Source organism: Nymphalis io, chromosome 23 (assembly GCF_905147045.1).
Source record: "Nymphalis io chromosome 23, ilAglIoxx1.1, whole genome shotgun sequence".
Lineage (NCBI taxonomy): Eukaryota > Metazoa > Arthropoda > Insecta > Lepidoptera > Nymphalidae > Nymphalis > Nymphalis io.
This window is the reverse complement of record NC_065910.1, coordinates 9,312,757-9,334,493: the sequence shown is the minus strand read 5'-3', so window position 1 is coordinate 9,334,493 and position 21,737 is coordinate 9,312,757. Positions and strand designations below refer to the sequence as shown.

Genomic DNA, 21,737 nt, shown 5'->3' with positions numbered 1-21,737 from the left:
AACACCTGCAATAACAACTTGTTAGGTTACAGAGCGAAAACACCGTCCCCGCTGGTGGGGTTGAGGTCCCTCTTTCATTGTAAATCTTCCGTTTAGGCGTATGACGGGGTCATTGCACACTCACTGTCCTCCTTCCCGTCGTCGAAGGTGTCCTAAGCCGAGGTTCAGCCCGCGACACACGTATTCTGAGCTCTTAAGTGGGATCCCAACATCACCACACGTCCGGTGACGCTGTCCAGGCCAATTTGGCTAACAGTAACATATCTATCCGAAAAAAATATTAAAGGGATCAAATAAATTGTAGTTGTATAAACAGTGGACAGCTCTTCGTTAGTGATATTTGCCATTTGATCTCCGTTTTATATCAGCGTAAATAAAATAAACATTCAAAATGTGTTGCCAGGAATAAAATTTAATTTAATTATAGTTATAATTTTGTTTATTGAAATCGTATCGTTTTTGATCGGCCACAGTTGTTATATTTTCAAAATTGTTTAAAAATGACGTGTTTAAGCAGAATATTGCGTGATATTGACGTTCGGTTGCAGTTATTGCTTTTTCACACCGCCATCTTGTGACCGCCCCTATCTATAGGCTGAGCTTATTTTTGTGATCTACAATATATCCTCATTAATATTATACATGAAAGTGAGTTTGTTTGTTTATTATGCTTTCACTCAACCGATCAATATGAAGTTTTACATACACGTGGTCAGGGGTACAAAAAAGGTATTGTTACGTAACACCTTACTTCCTAAATACGCGGAAGTAGACGCTGGCGATTACTAGTATTTTCGATATTTTTACTTCTGATGCTGGTTACTTTAGCGCGGTTTCTTTGTTGCTTAGTTTACAAGAATCACTTGGATTGACAAAACCTTTATTTTTCTTAAAATATAATGTATGTATAAAATAAAATCGTTCACAAAATGTTATTGATTTATTCATTAACTTTTATCTGTGATGATTAAAATTTTTATTTGTTAATATATAATAATGTAATGTATAAAATGTTTATATATTAAATATTACTTATAAACAGTTAAGCAATATTACTTATAACAACAACTAACAGTTAAGCAATGCTGCGTCTTCTTCTTTCGAATGTCATATCAATAATGACAGAAAAATAGATAAAACAGTGATTAACTAAACGAGTTAAGCAAAATTTATAATCAAGGCAGTGTGATAGCATTTTATACTGTCATTTATGTGTTTTTAAAGAAATAAAATACTTGTATTAAATGACTAATCACGTCTATACATAGGACACCTCATATCTATGCAAGAATGTCGGCAAGTGGGACAAAGCATTTTTCTCTGCAGCCGATAAATTAAATTTTCCGGGTGGGTTTTGAAATAGCATTTGTTTTACGCTCGACTGGGGTATAATATTATATAGTTTTATCGACTATTTATATTTAATATTGTTACATTTTACGGTCCAGTGGTTAAAACGTGTGAATATTAATCGAAGATAACAGGATCAAACCCGGCAGCATCACTGAATTTCCATGTGCTTATAATTCAGCGGAGAAGGGAAAGCGGTGGAAACTTGCATACCTGCTAGTTTTCAACAGGTGTCCACCAACCCGTTTTGGACCAGCATAGTTGAATAAGCTCCAAGCCTTAACGTTAACAGATTGTTACCTTATTGAATTAATAAATAAATTAGAATGAAAATCAATTTAGATACTTCTAACAATAAGTAATATTAAAAATATAAGAATTTGATTTAAAAAAAACCAATCGAGTATTAGACGACAGAGACTCGTCAACTAAATATCCGACAACCCTTATTTATTATTAGTTTTTTACGAAATAGGTAGGTAGACTACTAAATTGGTTACCTAGTGGTCAGTGATCATCACCACATACAGTGGTACTGTATGATTTATTAACCATTCCTTATATCGCCACTGCGCCACCAACCTTGGGAATCAAGATGGATGATAAATTTAAAATGATGCTAAAAAGAGTGGCTGGTAGCCAGATAGGTCTAAATCCTTAATACTGGTGAAGAATCATATTACTCTAAATAGGACTAAGTTTTTTGCCAGTTATGACTGCTAAAATCTACATCGCTATTGGTTCATTTTCTTAGGTAAAGCATACATCTACATACCATATATAGGCATACCTATATATGGTATGTAGATGTACATAGCACTTAATACCGTTGAAAAGTCAGTTTTTCTCGGTGAAATCTACATCAGTATCGTTGGTAGTTTTGCCTAAATTTCTACACATAATATTTTATTTTTAACTTTGAACTGCATTTATCCATACGAAATCAAATATAATATTCGCAATTATCTTATATGCTCTCTCAAGAATTTCTCTCAAGAAATTGATAATTTTTAAAGATATAAATCTAAATATAAATCTTGAAAAATTATCAATTTTCTTTTATACTCTCTCTAAAATTCTGTAAAATTACGATTCAGTTATAATGATGAGACGTATAAAATTAATTTTGTGATGAAAAATCTACAATACCAAAATACATAAGACTATAAGGTATTAGTATATAAGATTATTATATAAGTAGTTGAGTTTCGCAGTTTCACTCACTTTATATTTTAATTCATATTAATTTAACTTGAGCGTGAATTTCATATTCCTGTTTTAGATGTCTCGTATGAATATATATACAAATTAACAAATACAATGTCCAAATTATTTTATTGCCAAAACAATTTGCACACACACACCCACACAGTATCTCAAACGAACCTTATATATCCTACAAATCTGATAATCGTAATTAGACCGCGGGCCAGCAATCAGAGATAAAGCATAATCTAATATTACCTACTTCATTATACGGCACATATTAACAGAGCTTTCGTTACCTCGACGCAGGGGGTTATTCCAATGACCGTTATATAAAAGAGAATAGGACTATATCGGTTTTGTATCGATAATTGAATTTCAAGTAATAACGTAAGTCTTTGTGCAGACTTTATAGGATAGATACAATTTTATTTAGTCCCAGATGTATGACAGGGCCTAGGGGCGCAAAGTAATATAATTTTAACACACACAAACAAAAGCGTTCCTTTATAATTTTTTAAAAGTTAGCATCGGAGGTATTTTGATTGCTTTCTGCGAATCTGTTGCAAAAAAAATACTCTATATTCCTATGTTTTGATTTGAAAGGATATATATATTTTTTAATTTAATATAGCTGACCCGTGCCCGCTTTGTAGGGCGGTAAACATTTTTACTTGTAATGAAATTATAATTGTAGTTCGCTTAGTACTGAGTGCTATATTTATTTACTTACTGCCAAAAGTCGCGTTGGCTTGAACCTCCGACTACTACAAAAAAGTCTTTTCATTTTTCGGGTTAATATATAGCCTATGACACACAAATAATGTAGCTTTGTATTGGTAAAAGAACTTTCAAAATCTCTCAATCAATCTTAAGAACAATTAAGATCTTAATATGTTATGTCCCTTGTGCCTGTAGTTATACCGTCTCACTAACCCTTCAAACCGGCACACAACAATACTGAGTATTGTTGTTTGATAGTAGATTAATATATGATGAGTAAAAGTAGTATAAGCCGAGATGGCCTAGTGGTTAGAAAGCGTGAATCTTAACCGAGGATCGTGGATTTCATTGAAATTATGCCACATGTGTATTCTATCAACCCGCATTGAAGCAGCATGGTGAAATAAGCACCAAACCTTTTTAAAAGGGAGAGGAGGCCTTAGCCCAGCAGTGGGACATTAACAGGCTTTTACTGAGTAAAAGTCCCCGCCATGTTAGTAAGCGACTGTTATTACAGGCAGATTGTTTCAGGCAAATCATACCACACAGCCATGACTCTTAATTATTATTTTTAATTGCCCTGATGCAGTTAATTAATAATTATTATGATATGCAACCCGGTATGTGGTACGTATTGGGAATTATTTTGCAATTATCTTAAATAAAATGGTTATTAATCACAGCACATAAAGTAGTTATATATTTTATTCTTTTTATATATTATCACATAAAGTTTAAAATGAAACATTTAATAATGTTATGAAAGGCGAACTTAAGGCTCTGCCAATCTAAGCTTAACACGTTAAAAAATGGAACACCAAAAAAAATCAAACATTTAAAAAAAGACCTAATATTTAATCCGTTATTATAGATCGTTTAAAGCTTGAATATGTACAGTAACAGTACAGTAACAGCCTGTTAATGTCCCACTGCTGGGCTAAGGCCTCCTCTCCCTTTTTGAGGAGAAGGTTTAGAGCTTATTCCACCACGCTGCTCTAATGCGGGTTGGTAGAATACACATGTGACATAATTTCAATGAAATTAGACACATGCAGGTTTCCTCACGATGTTTTCCTTCACTGTCAAGCACGAGATGAATTATAATAACAAATTAAGCACATGAAATTCAGTGGTGCTTACCCGGGTTTGAACCCACGATCATCGGTTAAGATTCACGCGTTCTAACCACTAGGCCATCTCGGCTTGAATATGTATACATACTAATAATTTACGTTCCAGCTATTCAAATATCGTTTCTCAGAATACTCCCATTAATATCTAAGAGGCAGCAGAAATTCAGCTTCGTACGTGAGAGAAATTTAATAATAACAGCTTATGTTGGCATCTATACAATTTCCCATAACTGTCACATTGAGTTAATGATAAACACTGAGTTTCCATTCCAAGTTTTTATTCAAATATGTTTAAGTTAGTAAATTTGACGAGCCGGTTGGTGTGGTTGGTAGATACTTTCACGCCGAAGGTTATGGTTTCGATTCCCACCCAGGACAGACATTTGTGTGCATGAACATGTGTGTTTGTTCTATAACTGGGTGTGATTATGTGATTATTATTATCTATAAAAGTATGTATTTAAAATAGAAAGGAAGATAGTATATGTAGTATATCAGTCGTCTGGTTTCCATAGTACAAGCTCTGCTTAATTTGGGATCAGATGGCCGTGTGTGAATAATGAGGATATTATTATTAAATATTGAGTTTTTACACTCTGATTACCAGGTATTAGACTTACATATTAGGAGATGATTTGATAAGTAATTTGTTAAATAATGGCTTGAAGTAGGTTTTGATAATAGTGTTCGTCAGAGCATCACGGTTGCGACCCCGTGGCGCTACTCGTTAAGACGGAAAGGGTACCGCTGATTTTTACCGATGTTCGGGGTGCACTCGGCGCCTTGGAGACCGCCGAGCCACACATACCCCCCCACTGTTCCCGTGGGGGAAACGCTTAACGCGTTTTTCCAGCGTTAAAAAAAATGGTTTTTATAATAGTGTACTTTCAGCTCCGTCTTCGGAGGCATCTAAAGCATTACTTAAAATAGTAATTAAATGTAGATAACAAAATCTGATAGATAGGCATATTATAGTAGTTATTTTAATTATTTTTTAAACTTGTATAGCAACAAAAAGTAGGACTATGAGGGTGATATTTTCTTGTTAAAAAAACCGTCTATAAAATTAATAACAGTACAGTAACAGTAACAATCTGTGAATATGCCATTACTGGGCTAAGGCCTCGCCTCCATTTTGAGGAGAAGGTTTGGAGCTTGTTCCACCACGCTGCTCCAATGCGGGTTGATGGAATACACATGTGGCAGATTTCAGTGAAATCAGACACATGCAGCTCACCTCACGATGTTTTCTTTCACTGTCAACGATGTCAGTCGATGTCACGAGATGAATTATAATCACAAATTAAGCACATGAAAATTCAGTGGTGCTTGCCCGGGTTTGAAACCACGATCATCGGTTAAGTTTCACGCGTTCTTACCACTGGGCCATCTCCATCCAATATTACTATTAGTGTACTATTGATGTACTTAGTGGTAGGTCTAATGGGTATTGTGCGATAGACTTACACTTATAGGATTTTTATTTTATATTAATAATTAAAGCTTAAATAGCACAAGAGTAGACGTGCCGTTTAGCAATGTGATAGTGGCACGTACGATCCTGATCCCTAGGGCTATTGTTATCCTCACTCGTACCACAAGGTTAATGCAGAGGATAGTAGAAAAATAAGAAAACAATTAAAAAATAAATCAAATAGACTTTTGAATCGTCAAGCGTTATTGTTATGTCCCTTGTTCCTGAAAATACACTGGGTCGCTTACCCTTCAAACCAGAAGACAACGGTGAGTAGTGTTGTTTAGGGCTAGAATATGTGTTAGGTGGGTGATAACTTCTCAGACCTACCACCAATTAAGCCACACGGATACGTGGATAATTATATTTAAAAATTTGATACTTGGATTTATAATCGTTAACTTCAACTGTTATCAATGGTTTAAGTTTATTTCCTTCATTTTGAAATAAAAAAAAAAAAACTAATCAGATTTTAATGACACGGGTATATAAAACACGGAATTTACTGGAAAAAATGTGTTGGAACGGGAAATATCTATTGTTCTATTTTTAACAGCGATTCACGGAATCTTAATTTTCAAAGTGTATTTTAATCACATTGAAGGGCGCCGAGAAATTGCTTATAAGTCGAAGATAAATAAATGAAAGCCAAAAACAATAAACAAAAGGTTTATTACAAGGGCAATTGAATTTCTAAATTAATTGAAACAAGCCCTTATTTGGGCAACGTTTTCGTTTCGAGGATTCTCAAAATAAATTGATCTCAAACGTATTTTGGGATCAAATGAGAAGTAGCCGCTCTCAAAGGATTCAGTTGAAAATTTTAAAGGGTCTCTTGTGAACATATATGTATGTAAAGCTGGTGACACAATGTTCTATATCCTTCATATGCTAGTGTACGCTCGATACGATACGGTTTTTTTATTTACTTCTAGCTACTTTGTCATAATTACATATTATAGAATAAATCACTACATATTATAAATGTCCGTCTGTCTGAACGCGATACGCTCAAAAATTACGAAACAATGCATAATTAATTAAAGTTTAGAGTAAATTGGACGAAATATGACGATGATTGGTGAAGATTCCAGAAAAAAAGCCGCGTATTTATGTATATATGTCGATTCTACTCGTGTGAAAACGTATAGCTAGTAAAATATAAAACGTTATAGAAAGACAAACATACATAGAAAAAATCTTGTTTATTTTTGGGAACCTTCTCGGGCCTTTGGAGAACAACTCACCAAGTTTCATCAGTCGATTGAATGTTATAAAAGCATAGAGGACAAACATTAATTTTTATTTATATAGATTTATTAACAATTACGCGACATTTTAGTGAGATATACTAATATTATTATTACAAATGCTAAAGTAACTCTTATCTATATCTTTTACTCTTTGATGGCTGCTCCACTGAACCGATTTTGATGAAACTTATAAAACAAGCTTGAACCCGAAAGAAGGAGATAGGTTTTTTTATACATAACACGCGAGCTAAAATTAGTAATTATTTATATATAATTAATTTCGAAATTAAGAAAATACACGTAACAAAATATCAAAACATAGAAGACGTCTCAAAAACGAAAGACGAAAAAGTCTGTGGAGAAACACATTATATACAACTAATATCCACCTACTAGTTAGGTGTGAGGGTGTCAAGTGTTAGGTACCCCATAACCTTTTCTCTACCCCTGTAAACATATATGCACAATTTCATGCTTGGCGGATTAGTTAAGACGTGACGTAAATAACTAATTCACTTTCGCGTTTCTAATATTCAGTAATCAGTAACAGTCTGTTAATGTCCCACTGCTGGGCTAAGGCCTCCACTCCCTTTTTGAAAAGAAGATTTTGGAGCTTATTCCAACACGCTGCTCCAATGCGGGTTAGTAGAATACACATGTGGCAGAATTTCAAAAAAAAATTAGACACATGCGGGGTTCCTCACGATGTCTTCCTTCACCGTCAAGCACGAGATGAATTATAAACAAAAATTAAGCACATTAAAAATTCAGTGGTGCTTGCCCGGGTTTCAACCCACGATTCCGGTTAAGATTCACGCGTTCTAACCAATAGGCCATCTCGCATTATATTTTCTAATATAAGTAAAGATTAAATGTGTGAGAAATTTTCTACAGTCACCAATCTCCAAATATCAGATAGGATCATGGATTAGCTAGTGCTTCTGTAAAATAAATAAAAAAAAACTTATTGTAACACCCGCCTTCAGTACTCACCTGTGCTCACATGAACGGATACAAGTAAATTTCTTTGAAATCCAGTGCAGGCAAGTTGGGCTATTTAACTCGATTATCGTAATCATTTTACTCCTTTGACGGTTTATATTGGACGTAAATCCGTCGATATCATCGTTTGGTTTCATCTTAATGAATTTAGGCAAGATCTGAGTGATCTTTGTTTACTTAAATACATATTAATTTAACATTATTACATACATATTATCTTGAGGCGAATTATTTAGTGTTTGTATATATTTGATTGACTGAAGATTTGCGGCTCTTATTACATAGTTGGTTAGCACTGAGGAAGATTTTTTTTAAAAATTTAACGCTAAAGATTGTGATAAAGGGTATGAAATCTTGTATGATAAATCCCAAATCACCATTATTGTATATGATTGAATTAAAAACGCATACAAATGAAGTTAATGATTAAATCGTGTATACACATTTCGTGTAACAGTGTCGTACCTATCAGTTGAGATGTTCATTGCGTTTAGTTAACTTATCAGGGAAACGTTTTACATGGAGCGTGTATTTGCGGTTCGATTAATTAGTGATGTAAATACATTATATCGATGATCGTGTTAAACGTTTGTAGCAAAGAACCGTTGTTTATGATACATGATTTGATTAACGCGATGTTGATATAATATTGCATTTTGTTTTAACTTAAGAGGAAAATAAATATATGATATCTTTTGAAACAAAAAAACTTTTGATTCAAGTAGGATATATAAGTATTTTGAATAATTTTATAATATTAAATTAAATTTAATGTTAACTAAAAACAATTAATGGCGAATGATAACCATTGGAGTAGACGTGTTCTAGACTGGAGACCACACCCTCTAGCAAGTTGGAGTGATAATACACGTAAAGTGAAATTGAGAGCTGAAGATTGAGCTTAGTGGCGTACCGTTGGAGGGTCTTATGTCCAGCAGTAGACGAGAATAGGATGATGATAATGATGAATTAAATAATGTTACCTTCAGCAGCTAGTGTATTATATAAGCAGATTGGCAAGTGGGACGCCTGATTTTAAGTGGTCACCACCACCCCAAGACATTGGCACTATAAAAAATATTAACTATCCCTGACATCGCCAATGTGTTTTGTGAACGAAATTGTCTCTTGTGCCTGTACACTGGCTTATTCAAACCGGATCACAACAATACCAAATATTGCTGTGTGGTGGTAGAATATGTGATAAATGGTACGTACCTTGGCACCAGCTACGTCGCCTCCACAACGTTGGACACCATCATAAAATATTTTCTTGCGCGAAAATTTTAATTGTACCGTTACTCTTATATTCCTTTAAATTGGGTATAAAATTTATTGTTTAAAGTTCGAAAGGGCACCGCGGCTGCTCTATTTTTTAAATAACGTTTTAAAATTTAAAAAAATACTGTTTTTAGTTTACAAATAATAAAATGTATGTAAACAACAGACTAAAGCGTAGTAGTGTTCGCTTCCGATATCCGTGGTTTGCTCACACTACGGCATTTTTCTTACTTTTTTATTATTACCAGTTCTTACTTGTAGACGAAAGGTCTGAGTAGAATAATTTAAAGAGGAATTCCCATGTGTATATTCAACTTCTATTATAAAGCTATTTAATTGCATAAGAATTAAAATTATGATACGAATATTATGATTTTTTGATTATACTCGTGTTTTTATTGATTAAGTTGAAAAAAAAACAGTTATTGTGATTTAACTGTATTATATGTATAGCAGCGCGGACTTTTTTGTAGGTAGTAATGAGTTCTATAAACACGTAATACATTACTTTAGGTATCATCAATAGTTTTCGCAGCGCACGCCAAATAATAACTTTTATAAGAAAAATAACATTCCTCGGGTTATGGCAAATTTTTGCAAAATATAGCCTATGTTACTTGCTGATAATGTAGCTTTCTGTAAGTGAAAGATTTTTTAAAATCAGCTTAGTAGTTTATGAGTTTATCCATTACAAACAAACATACAAAAAAATAATATTGTACTCTCTACAACATTAGTATAGATAAAAAACATATAATTTTAGTTTTTACATTTCGATAAAAATATCTCATAACAGCACTATAAGGCAGTTAGCGCATAGCCGTCCGTTGGGGCGTATGATCGTTTTTGTCCCCGGTATATTACAGATGCTGCACTTACCTCGATTGGTCTATACATGTTATAAAACCTTAACACACTGTTTCTGCAATAAATGATTTTAAAAATGGAATATTTTAATACACGAACTATTTATATGCGATGGAACTTTCGAGAGGAAAAGAAAAGAAAGCAATTTTTAAAATGCTATTCGATAGTTATTTGAATGTATATGTAAGTAGGTGGAGTTTCGTTATTGGTTTTTATAGATTTAAACGTTGAATATGGCATATGACATTGCAAGATAATAAATATAAAACATATTTATATTCTTTAAATAAATTGAATATAAGTACTAGAAATCATTTAAAGAATATACGTTAGCATCCATAAGTGAAAACTGATTGTATTAAAAATTGGTATTTTTAAAAATAGAACACTAAATCTTATAAATTGATCTAAAGCTCACTGAATTACTCTTAAAAATCCAAATAACACAATTGAACACATTCAACAAATCACAGCTTGCGTCATTAATTAATTAATTACTTTACCTTTCAATTTACCAATAAAATGGCGGCTTTTAAAATTAGCATGCCTTTTTTTTAAACAACGCTTTTGTATTGTAAAGGAATATCCTAATTTTTACTAAATATATTTAATTTTGTATTAAACCTCAGTAGCTCAAAGTACATTCCACTATATGTAACAGCCCATATGTGTGCCAGGGCTGGGTAAAAGCCATCGTGTTGTAAAGCTTTGGAGATTATTCCACTACGCTACTCCAATGGAAACGTGGACGTTGTTATGACTGACATGACATGGTACCACTGAATATGAAAAGAAAATGAAAAGTCGCACTCGAACGAAACTTGGACAGAATGCTCCAATATCGCGAACATCGCGAGAGTATAATTATTGTGTAAAACACAGTAACACTGGACATTGTTTGTGACGGGCTCTCATCTGAAAAAGTGTGATGTTTCTTCTAGTTAATTTGCTTAATAATTTAATTAGTTACTACCTTTTGTTTCTGTTTTTGTATTTGTTCATTATTGAAATATTTTTGGTAGAATACACATGTGGCAGAATTTCGATGAAATTAGACACATGCAGGTTTCCTCACGATGTTTTCCTTCACCGAAAAGCACGAGATGAATTTTAAACAGAAATTAAGCACATGTAAATTCAGAGGTGCTTGCCCGGGTTTGAACCCACGTTCATCGGTTAAGATTCACGCGTTCTTACCACTGGGCCATCTCGACTTTTGACTTTTGACTTCTCGCGTGGTGGAATAAGCTCCAAACCTTCTCCTCAAAAAAAAAAAAAAGGGAGAGGAGGCCTTAGCCCAGCAGTGGGACATTTACTGTTACTGTACTGAAATATTTTTATTTTCGGTTTTTATTTTATTTTTGATTTGTTTTGTAATTGTGTTTGTGAATGGTGTGATTTGTAATCGGTTGTGTATAGTTAGTTTTAAGTTAACGTAAAAAGTGTTTTGAATGTGTGTTATGTACAACTGGGGATCCAAATAAATAAATAAATAAAAAGAACGTGTTTAAATCAATTAAAAACCTGTTCTGATAGTAAGTACTATCAGAACAGGTTCAGATTTGACCACTTAATATACGTGGATATAATATATGGACGGATATTATATAAATGGACGTAGGTATATAAGAATAACAAAACATTAGTATATTATAACCATACATATAATCTTATATTGTTGCTATGTCTGCAACTGTGATATGTCCTGAAAAAGCGTACCATTCAGCTTTCATGTTGGGTGAGAACGCAACGTTTTTCAATTCTGTGCTGTGTTCTGTGTGTGTATTTAAAATGATATATCAGTTCCAGATTAATAGACTATGATACTATTTGATCGTTGAAAATGAAAGTTAGCAGATATATTAAACATCAGCGTATCATTTGGCCCAGTGGTAAGAACGCGTGAATCTTAACCGATGATCGTGGGCTCAATCAACCGGGCAAGCACCACTGAATTTTCATGTGCTTAATTTGTGATTATAATTCATCTCGTGCTTGACGGTGAAGGAAAACATCGTGAAGAAACCTGCATGTGTTTTATTACACTGAAATTCTGACACATGTGTATTTCACCAACCCGCGTTGGAGCAGCGACGTGGAATAAGCTCCAAACCTTCTCCTCAAAAAGGGAGAAGAGGCCTTAGCCCACCAGTGGGACATTCACAGGCTGTTACTGTACTGCTGTACTGTACTGTATCATTAAAGACATTAGGTAAATCCATTCATCCAGTTATATTATAATTCAAACGTTATTAAAGTTAACGGAGATCCGTCGATGACGTCAAGCCACGCGATGGCTGCCCATTTGACGTTCCGGAGTGACATATCAACAAAAAGTATGCTATCACTCTCGTCTCAAATTCAATAGTCTAAATCAATGACAGCGCCACAGTGTCGCCGACATATATATTAGATTTTTTATGGGCGAGATTTTAATATTTTGCACTATATATGTACAACTCGCCGCTACGATGGCGCTGTAGCAAATCAAATTTGCTACCGTTCAACTAAAACACACTAAAATAGATATGACGGCGCGTTGATAATTTCAGTAGGATATTAAGTAGTAATCATAGTTTGCTCACTTTTAATGGTCTGATAATTATTGTGATTTTTTGTTATAACAAATTGTTTATGACATTTAGTTATTTGTAATAGAATAATTATTTTATGAGCGGGTAACCCCGAATAGGGTAGTGTGTCGTCAAAAGCGCTGACAGCTGATCATTCGCTTGTCACCTTCACACGAGGCAGACACTTCCTAACCTATTCTCTCAATCCAAGTTAATCAACCCAACCGTATTATATTTTGTGTAATTGTACTGGGAAATTAAATAACAGTGAACTGAAAAATTAAAAAGTGTCTTTATTTTGGATATTCCGCCATTATCACGCCCACCATGGAGGATAAAAGCCAAGATCATTTTAAAGACCCTTCTGATGTTCCGTCATATATATATTTCAAACGGCCACCATTTTGTTAGTGGACAGAAAGGTAAAGTAATTAAGTCATTACTGGCGCGACTTGTGATTTGTGAGGTGTTCGAATGTGTTATTTGGAATTTTAGGAGCAATTGAGTTGGTAATATACATCAATTTATATGATTTTAAAAAAAAGACCAATTCGAACTTTTTATAAAATCAGTTTTCACTTTTGGATGATATATTCAGAAGTGGTGTAAATATTCTTTTCCAAGCCTGATAGTTGAAATGTAACAAAGAAACGCTAATTGATTTAGCGTCTATAACGTTTTAATTTTCGTAAATTACTATGACTGATGAAAATGTGTAGTTCTTAGAATAAGTCGCGTCAACATTAGACCGGTGATAGGTCGTAGGTTGAGTCTCGAGCACAAAGTTAATCTCGTTCACTCCATTATAGGTCGGTTCTCACAAACTGTCTTAATTGAACTGCTCTTTGAGTTTTATTAACGAAGCTACCTTTGTACCGTCAAATCATACATGATGTATTAGTCCTTAAAATCCCACTGTTCAGAAATAGTCATCTGTCTTGTTTTATGTATTTGTTTTGTTGACACGTTGTATCATAGATATTTAGCACAGCGCCATCTATGGGCCACAACATATATTGCAACAACTAAAATACGTACTTTTATATAACTTTAGAACAACGAGAAAGACATAGTCAACCAATTTTGATGAAATAAATGCTAAAAGGAACCTTGAAATACATCTTATTAGAATTCAGATATTTCAATTTGTTATGTTTTAGCCGTTTTAAAGATTAATCTGGAAAAACAGAAACAAAAACGATAGTATTAGTTTTTGTAACTCAAAAATTCCAATTATTATTTAGCTCTGTATATTTAACTTTAAAGGAGGTATTTATTTTGGAATCACAGACAGACACTTTTATTTGGTAATAAAATAGCCGTCCGCCCTTGGGATTTAAGTCTGCTTTGTACCAAATTTTATTAAATCGGGTCAGTGGCTTAGCTTTGAATGTGTAACAAATAGAGTTCCTTACACATTTATAATATTAGTATAGTGTAATGAAAATAAACGATAAATTAAACCTTAATTTTATTGGCGGTAGAGCTTTGTGCAAGCTCGTCTGGGTAGGTACCACCCACTCATCAGATATTCTACCGCAAAACAGCAGTACTTGATATTGTTGTGTTCCGGTTTGAAGGGTGAGTGAGCCAGTGTAATTACAGGCACAAGGGACATAACATCTTAGTTCCCAAGGTTAGTGGCGCATTGGCGATGTAAGCGATGGTTAACATTTCTTACAATGTCAATGTTTATGGGCGTTAGTGATCACTTACCATCAGGTGGCCCAAATGCTTGTCCGCCTTTTTTTTTTTATAGAATAGGAAGGTGGACGAGCATATGGGCCACCTGATGGTAAGTGGTCACCAAACGCCCTTAGACATTGGCATTGTAAGAAATGTCAACCATCGCTTATAGCCAATGCGCCACCAACCTTGGGAACTAAGATTTTATGTCCCTTGTGCCTGTAATTACACTGGCTCACTCACCCTTCAAACCGGAACACAACAATATCAAGTACTGCTGTTTTGCGGTAGAATATCTGATGAGTGGGTGGTACCTACCCAGACGAGCTTGCACAAAGCCCTATCACCAGTACATAGCCTTCCTATTCTATAAAAAAATCCCTTTAAAACTAACCGCCACATAAAATCGCGTATTTATGGGTCGATGTATTTGAATAAACAGTTCAAAAACTAAAATTCCTAATAGCCTTGTAATTAAAATAGTTTGTACAGAAATTTAATCATAGTAATATTACACAAGTATAGTCAAAGCTGACAGTTATTTTGTAACGTTTATACCGAACAAAGAAAGGACACCGCTATGCGAATTTTGTGGTAACTTCTAAGGAAAGAACTGTCCACGCTTGAAGTCTTCGTGACGTTGAGAAGTATCTTTCTAGAAATTTCTATGCATAAATTTTTCACGTCTACGTAAGTTGATGAGATAGTGTTCCAATTTTGAAATTTAGAAGCAATTTTTGAATTTAAGATAAAAAGCCAAATTTATTACGCCGGTTCTTCTGTGGTCTGAATGACTTCGTCTTCGTACCAGCGGTTGTTTGCTTTTTTTAATTTGTAATAAATTTTAGGCGGTCTGGCAATTAGGCCATCTGATGGTAATTTGAATGGCCCGTTGGCAGTGACGCTGCTTTCCGCTCCGGGGTTACGTGGTTTCGACGTGGGTTCGATCCCCGCCTAGAGTCTGCGTGTATTATGTATTTATACACTTATTTAAAATTATATATGTAAATAAGGCTGTCATCTATAACAAATGCATTAAGTTGCCTAAAGAAAAATATAAATAGCTAGGCCGCCAACCACAGGAACTTTTTTTTGTAATAAAGAGTAGGCGGCATAATCATTTTAAGAACCTCCTTGAATAAATAAAGTATATTGTAATTGATTAGTTTTTTTTATCATCATCAAATTTGAATTTAAATTTGGTAAAAGAAATATGTTTCAAAATTAATTATTTAAATGTTTTTTTATTACTTTTCCGGACAATAAATTCAATAAGCCAATTCCGTACAATAGGGTACAATAATTCGGTAATTTATACGAAATAAAATTAAAGACTCTAACGGTACCCTAAATGAAGGAGACACGCGGAGGAGAAAATACAAAGATTCTACGTGACCAAAATTCAATACGGTCTATCTCAGGGTCGAAACGTGTTATGTTTTATAATTACAACATAGAAAAAAAAACCTAGTCTACGGCGGGTTTTAATACTGTACAAATTTAAAGATTAATTCATAAAGTGTGTAAGAGGCCTTAGAATATTCTAACCATAAGATATGTAAAAAAAATAATATCATAAATTAAAAGTAGTAACTATTGGACGTCCGGTTTTTTTTTCAAAAGAGTTTGTTACATTATATTTCAATTAGTGGTAAGATTTGTGCATGCCTGTCTGAGTTGTCTCCACTCTTTGCTTATTCAACCACCAATCAGCAATACTTAGTATTAAGAATATTAGTCTATTATTAATAAAGGAGTATTTAATGTCACAGACCTCAGCCGTTAAGTTTAAGAAAAAACATAAATTGACACTTCTGCATCGCCGTCCGCTGTGAAGCACATTTTTTCACAACTTTTATTACTTCATATTATTTTCTATATTGTTCGCTATTCAAGATTTAAATGTAATATTATTTGAAGCTGAGATGGCCCAGTGGTTAGAACGCGTGAATCTTATCCGATGATCGTGGGTTCAAACCCGGGCAAGCACCACTGAATTATCATGTGCTTAATTTGTGATTATAATTCATCTCGTGCTTTACGGTGAAGGAAAACATCGTGAGGAAACCTGCATGTGTCTAATTTCACTGAAATTCTGCCACATGTGTATTCCACCAACCCGCATTGGAGCAGCGTGGTGGAATAAGCTCCAAACCTTCTCCTCAAAATGAGGAGAGGAGGCCTTTAGCCCAGCAGTGGGACATTCACAGGCTGTTGCGGTAGTTTAGTTAATGTGGCGATGTTTATACAAAGTTTTGGGTTATATATATACATATATATATAACATATTCGAATCGAATCGATTCTAAATTTGAATATGCTTTTTTAATGTTATTTTAACTGAAAGTCGATTTAAAAGTTTTTGTTGAAAAAATACGATTCGATATTTTCAACGGCTTAAATCTGTTTTAAATAGCAGTCGTGGAAGTCAGTCATCAACCTTTTTTACAAACCTCATCGAATTGGCTTCATTTTGTTGGTTTGACGATTTTAATAACGATCAAGAATTTGTAGCATTGAGTCGTGTAAAGTCTTTGGAAGGGCTTTGTTTTGAGGATCGGATGTGTGAATCTGACAGCCAAGAAGTCATGCAACAAAGATGTTATAAGAATTAGACAGTTAGATTAAGAAAGAATGAGGAGTTTGCGTGGTGATGCGAACTAAAATTCTAATTAAAAACTATAAAATAAATAGGTAAAAATCTTTTAAGCCAGTTAAACTACACTACCTATTTCAAATTTGTTTCGAATTCAGCGCGTCGAAAACCTTCAGAAAAGTTTTTTCTGGTGTCTATTTTTGAGATTGGGTCTTTTGTCGGCCGATGTACTTTTATCAATTGCTAAAGACGTCCCTTGTTTAGTTTGGTCTTATAAAAAGTAGAGCTGATACTAACTCGTACAAGTTTCTCTGCACGTGTGTGTGCTCGTGTGTCTACATTCGCTGACCGTATCTAATGCGAATCTATTGAAAAAGGGAATTGCCAAACAATGTTAAAACTTAATTTCCTTTTTCGACAATATTCTGAGAACTCGTTACATTTCAGTTGACTTATTTGTTACGTAATCATTTTACGAATAAAACCTTTTTATCAACGTAATATGTTATAAGGAATAACAAGAACATCAATTTAACGCTTGTCACATCTATAGTGTAAATTTAAAGCGGGTGAAACTGCGAAGCTAAGCTTGTTATATAATTATTTTATATAACGTATATATGAGTTAGATACCGAAAGAAGTTTAGATATTAATCGAACTTAAATCATCCGTAACATAAGTGGAAAATATATAAACGCTACAGGCATATTTAGATAAAAGAAGGCCCAAAGAAAACCCTTAGTAATCAAAGTTAGCGTAACTTTGGAATAAAGAAACAAAGTTTGCAAACAACGTGTATCTTGTTCGTTTCCACGAGTTTTTATCCTTTTATTGGACTCAAATAAATTACCTATCTCGATTTATTATCATAGAGATTTTCTTATGTATTAGTTATATTATATATATATATATATATATATATATATATATATATATATATTAATATAAACTATTACGTAATTAAATTTGTGGAAAAGATTAATAATTGATTTTTATTAATTAATTATAAAACTAAAACTAAAATAAAAACAAAATATACATTACAAAATTAATATATTATATTTATGAATATCTATGTTTGTAATTAAAAACACAATTGTAATAACACTAAATTGTTGATTTTTCTTGTTGGTTTTTCTCAGGAATTTCTATAATCCAAATAGATGGTAGTTTTACATTTAATATAGTCTGGTAGAATGACGATTGAAAATTGCGTGTAAACAGTAATAGCCTGGTAATGTCTCACTGCTGAGCTAAGACCTCCTCTCCCTTTTGAGGAGAAGGCTTAGAGCTTATTTCACCACGCTGCTCCAATGCGGGTTGGTAGAATACACATGTGGCATAATTTCAATGAAATTAGACACATGAGGCTTCCTCACGATGTTTTCTTTCACCGTCAAGCACGAGATGAATTATAAACACAAATTAAGCATGTGATTTTTTTTGTGTTGTGAAATTCAGTGGTGCTTGCCCGGGCTTAAATCCACGATCATCGGTTAAGATTCACGCATTCTAAGGTCTGACTCGGTTTAGAAGCTTGAATATATTATGCTAAGTTATAAGAAGAAATGATATTTTAAGTTGTTATAAAATATTTTATGTTGATATAAATTAATTTCAGGACTGAACATTGAACTTGGCTCAATTTATTTTTTTGATGGGATATATATCGGCGGACCTACATTAATTATTTAGTTATGACTGATATTATTGTTTTAACAATTTCATAAGTTTGATTATTTAAGACTAATTATTTAATTTAAATTATATAATATTGTAAACGTAATCATCATTTTTTTTCATGGATCTCTAACAGTTATAAATACGTACTTATACTATAACTAGATTAAGTACTACTATTAACAGTTGAGCACATCATTATCGTATTTGGTACATAAAAAAGAGAAATAACATTATTTATATTTTACTTAAAACCACTAAACAATGACATCAGAAAGTTATAAAATTAACTAAACCGCGGATACGCCCGCATAGACTTTTGTTTGTATCGAAAATCCTCTCAAGAAATTAGTCAATCCTTCATCTCCTAATTTACTCCCTTGAAGGGTAAATTGATAAAAAAGAATCCTATTCTGTATAAGACAGACAGAGGTTCACTTTCACATTTATAATATTAGTAAATACGTGTAAAACAAAACTCAATGACATATAAAAAGGTAATAAATGATTCAAGATAATAAGTAAATATTTGAACCAGGACCTTTTTGTTAAGTGGTTGAGTAAGCTCAAAGCGAAAGGAGAGGAGGTACGGCAGTGGGACATATATGGGCTATTACTTTACTTTTTTTATTGCATGTCATCATATCTACCAAATTACATGTATAAATAAGTGAAATACATTATTCAATTGTAATATGCACTTGAGTTCAAAAGCACACCTTAAGAAATAGGTCAATCCCCTCCACTTGTAACTGGAAATGAATGAATTGTCGTACAAATAACTTTGCTGAATTACAGCTCTGGCTATACAGAGATAACGTAGGCGGACTTCAGAAGACAAATTGTAGGAGAACAGTACATCTTTGGATGCGGTATCCATTAGTTATAGTGACGTCATTTCCGGTAAAAAAATAATTTAGGAAAATAAAATTAAAGTCGAGTAACTATTGACTACGGTCTGTATTAGTGATTATTTTGTCAAATACCTTCGAAAATAAACAATAATATTTGTCATTACGCATACTCCAATGAAACATCAGAAATGTGAACATTTTCAAGCAAGGGTTGACGGTAGATGTGATAAGTGATTGTAACCAGTGGTCTGCACTAACCAAATAATGATACCACATCCATAGTGATATACATTTATATAAAAACGACTTATCTGTCTCGACCAAAAAGTCACACAACATTACAAATGCGACCATTGATGGAATTGTATTATTAATCTCGTTCTTTTCTTTTACACAAAGTGGACATCCAACCTTTGATTATAACTCATTTGTACTAAGAATACAAAGAAAATGGCTGGTTTAAATATATTTTTTTGTCTTTCCATTTAGTTCGGAAAAGCTCCTATGAAGGTTTTCGAACCGACCAGGTGGCCGTTATCAAGAAAGACTGGGTATCTCCGCGGAACTGTACTGTACTGTACTGTGCGGCAAATCTGACATGACTGGAAAGAGTTCATGGATTATCGGTTTTATGTTTTGTTCGATATAGTGAAGGCGATGCCAATTACCGGACTGTTAATGAGATTTCTTGACAAAAAGCCTTTTTGTTTTACGCTGGAAAAACTTTGCGCAGAGGCAATATCGTAACCAATGAGGTTAATCCGAGGTGCGATTATTGCTAGTTGAAAACTTGACATAAAGCCTAGTAAGATTTAAATTGGTGCGATTCAGTGGCTTGAACTCAGGACCTCAGAACCCGTGGCCTTATAATCACGTCACTAGATCCATGATGCTGTTCTATAATGAGGCATGGTGAGAATATATATTACTTTGTATACTTGGTGCTTCATCCCGAAAACAAATATTTTATTAGTTTTTATGACATTATTCTTATATTTACACGGTCCGGCTTAGAAGAAGTCTGCAATTATAAAATTTGATTGTTTTTACGAAGGTTTTTAAGAATGTGTAGTCGGTTGATTATTTCATTTTTACCGTTCTCGACACAAGGTTATTTATATATATGTATATATGGTAAGGATTACAAAAGAAAAGTAATTTTCTCGAAGAACAATATAACAACTGAAAAGTATAGAAATTATAAAGAAAGTATTTAAGTTACGGATTAACAGAACAATGGCGCTGGTCTTCTTGAATGTATCTCAAGTCTTTTATTAAATTTTGCTGTGGAACACAGAATAGTTTACATTAGAATGGGTATGAGCCTTCAGCGTTAATAATATGGACGGTGTACGTAAGTACATTACAAATAGGATATTTATTAATCAGTATTGTATCAGTATTGTATTTTCTTGAAAGTTATTAAGTCATATTGGCTTGGAAAAGTCGTGTCGGTGTAACGCGTCCCGTGTGCTCTTAACCACTGTGCTAACTCGGTACACAAATATATAATATTTTACAATTTACCATACGTTTTCGTAATATCTTGCATCGATTCTGTCTAACCATCGTGGAATTGTATCCGCAATCTTCGTATAAGTTTCACATTCTATACACTGGACCATGTATTTTTATTACACCCGTTTTTATTATATTTGTTTAATAGTATGGACTATTATTGCTTTTTTGATCATGTGTTATTATAGCAAAAGCCTAAAATAGCTGTTATTTAGAGAAATGTTATGTAATCATTTAACGAAAACATTGAGGTCGCGAGCTAGTTAGAATACAACCTTTATATTTACACCCAACCCACACACATGTACTTGACTTATAAATATATTACTTTTCCTTTTCAATTATATATATAACTGGAAAAAAACATATTTGTCATATACCGTCGATGTAGTCGGCCATGAAGATGATGTCACGTTAAATGTAAATAAGCAAGCATGTCTGTCTATCTGTTACGTTATTTATCGATAGAAAAGACATCGAGTGAGTAAATATCTAACGCACTAATTCCAAGAAAACAAAATTGCTTCTGATTGCTATTTT

At 33.4% G+C, this 21,737-nt stretch overlaps 1 pseudogene; it reads left to right on the top strand.

The window, feature by feature from the left end:
- The first annotated feature begins 20,400 nt into the window (after positions 1 to 20,400).
- LOC126777747 (U4 spliceosomal RNA) lies at positions 20,401 to 20,518 on the top strand (annotated as a pseudogene).
- Positions 20,519 to 21,737: the final 1,219 nt, after the last annotated feature.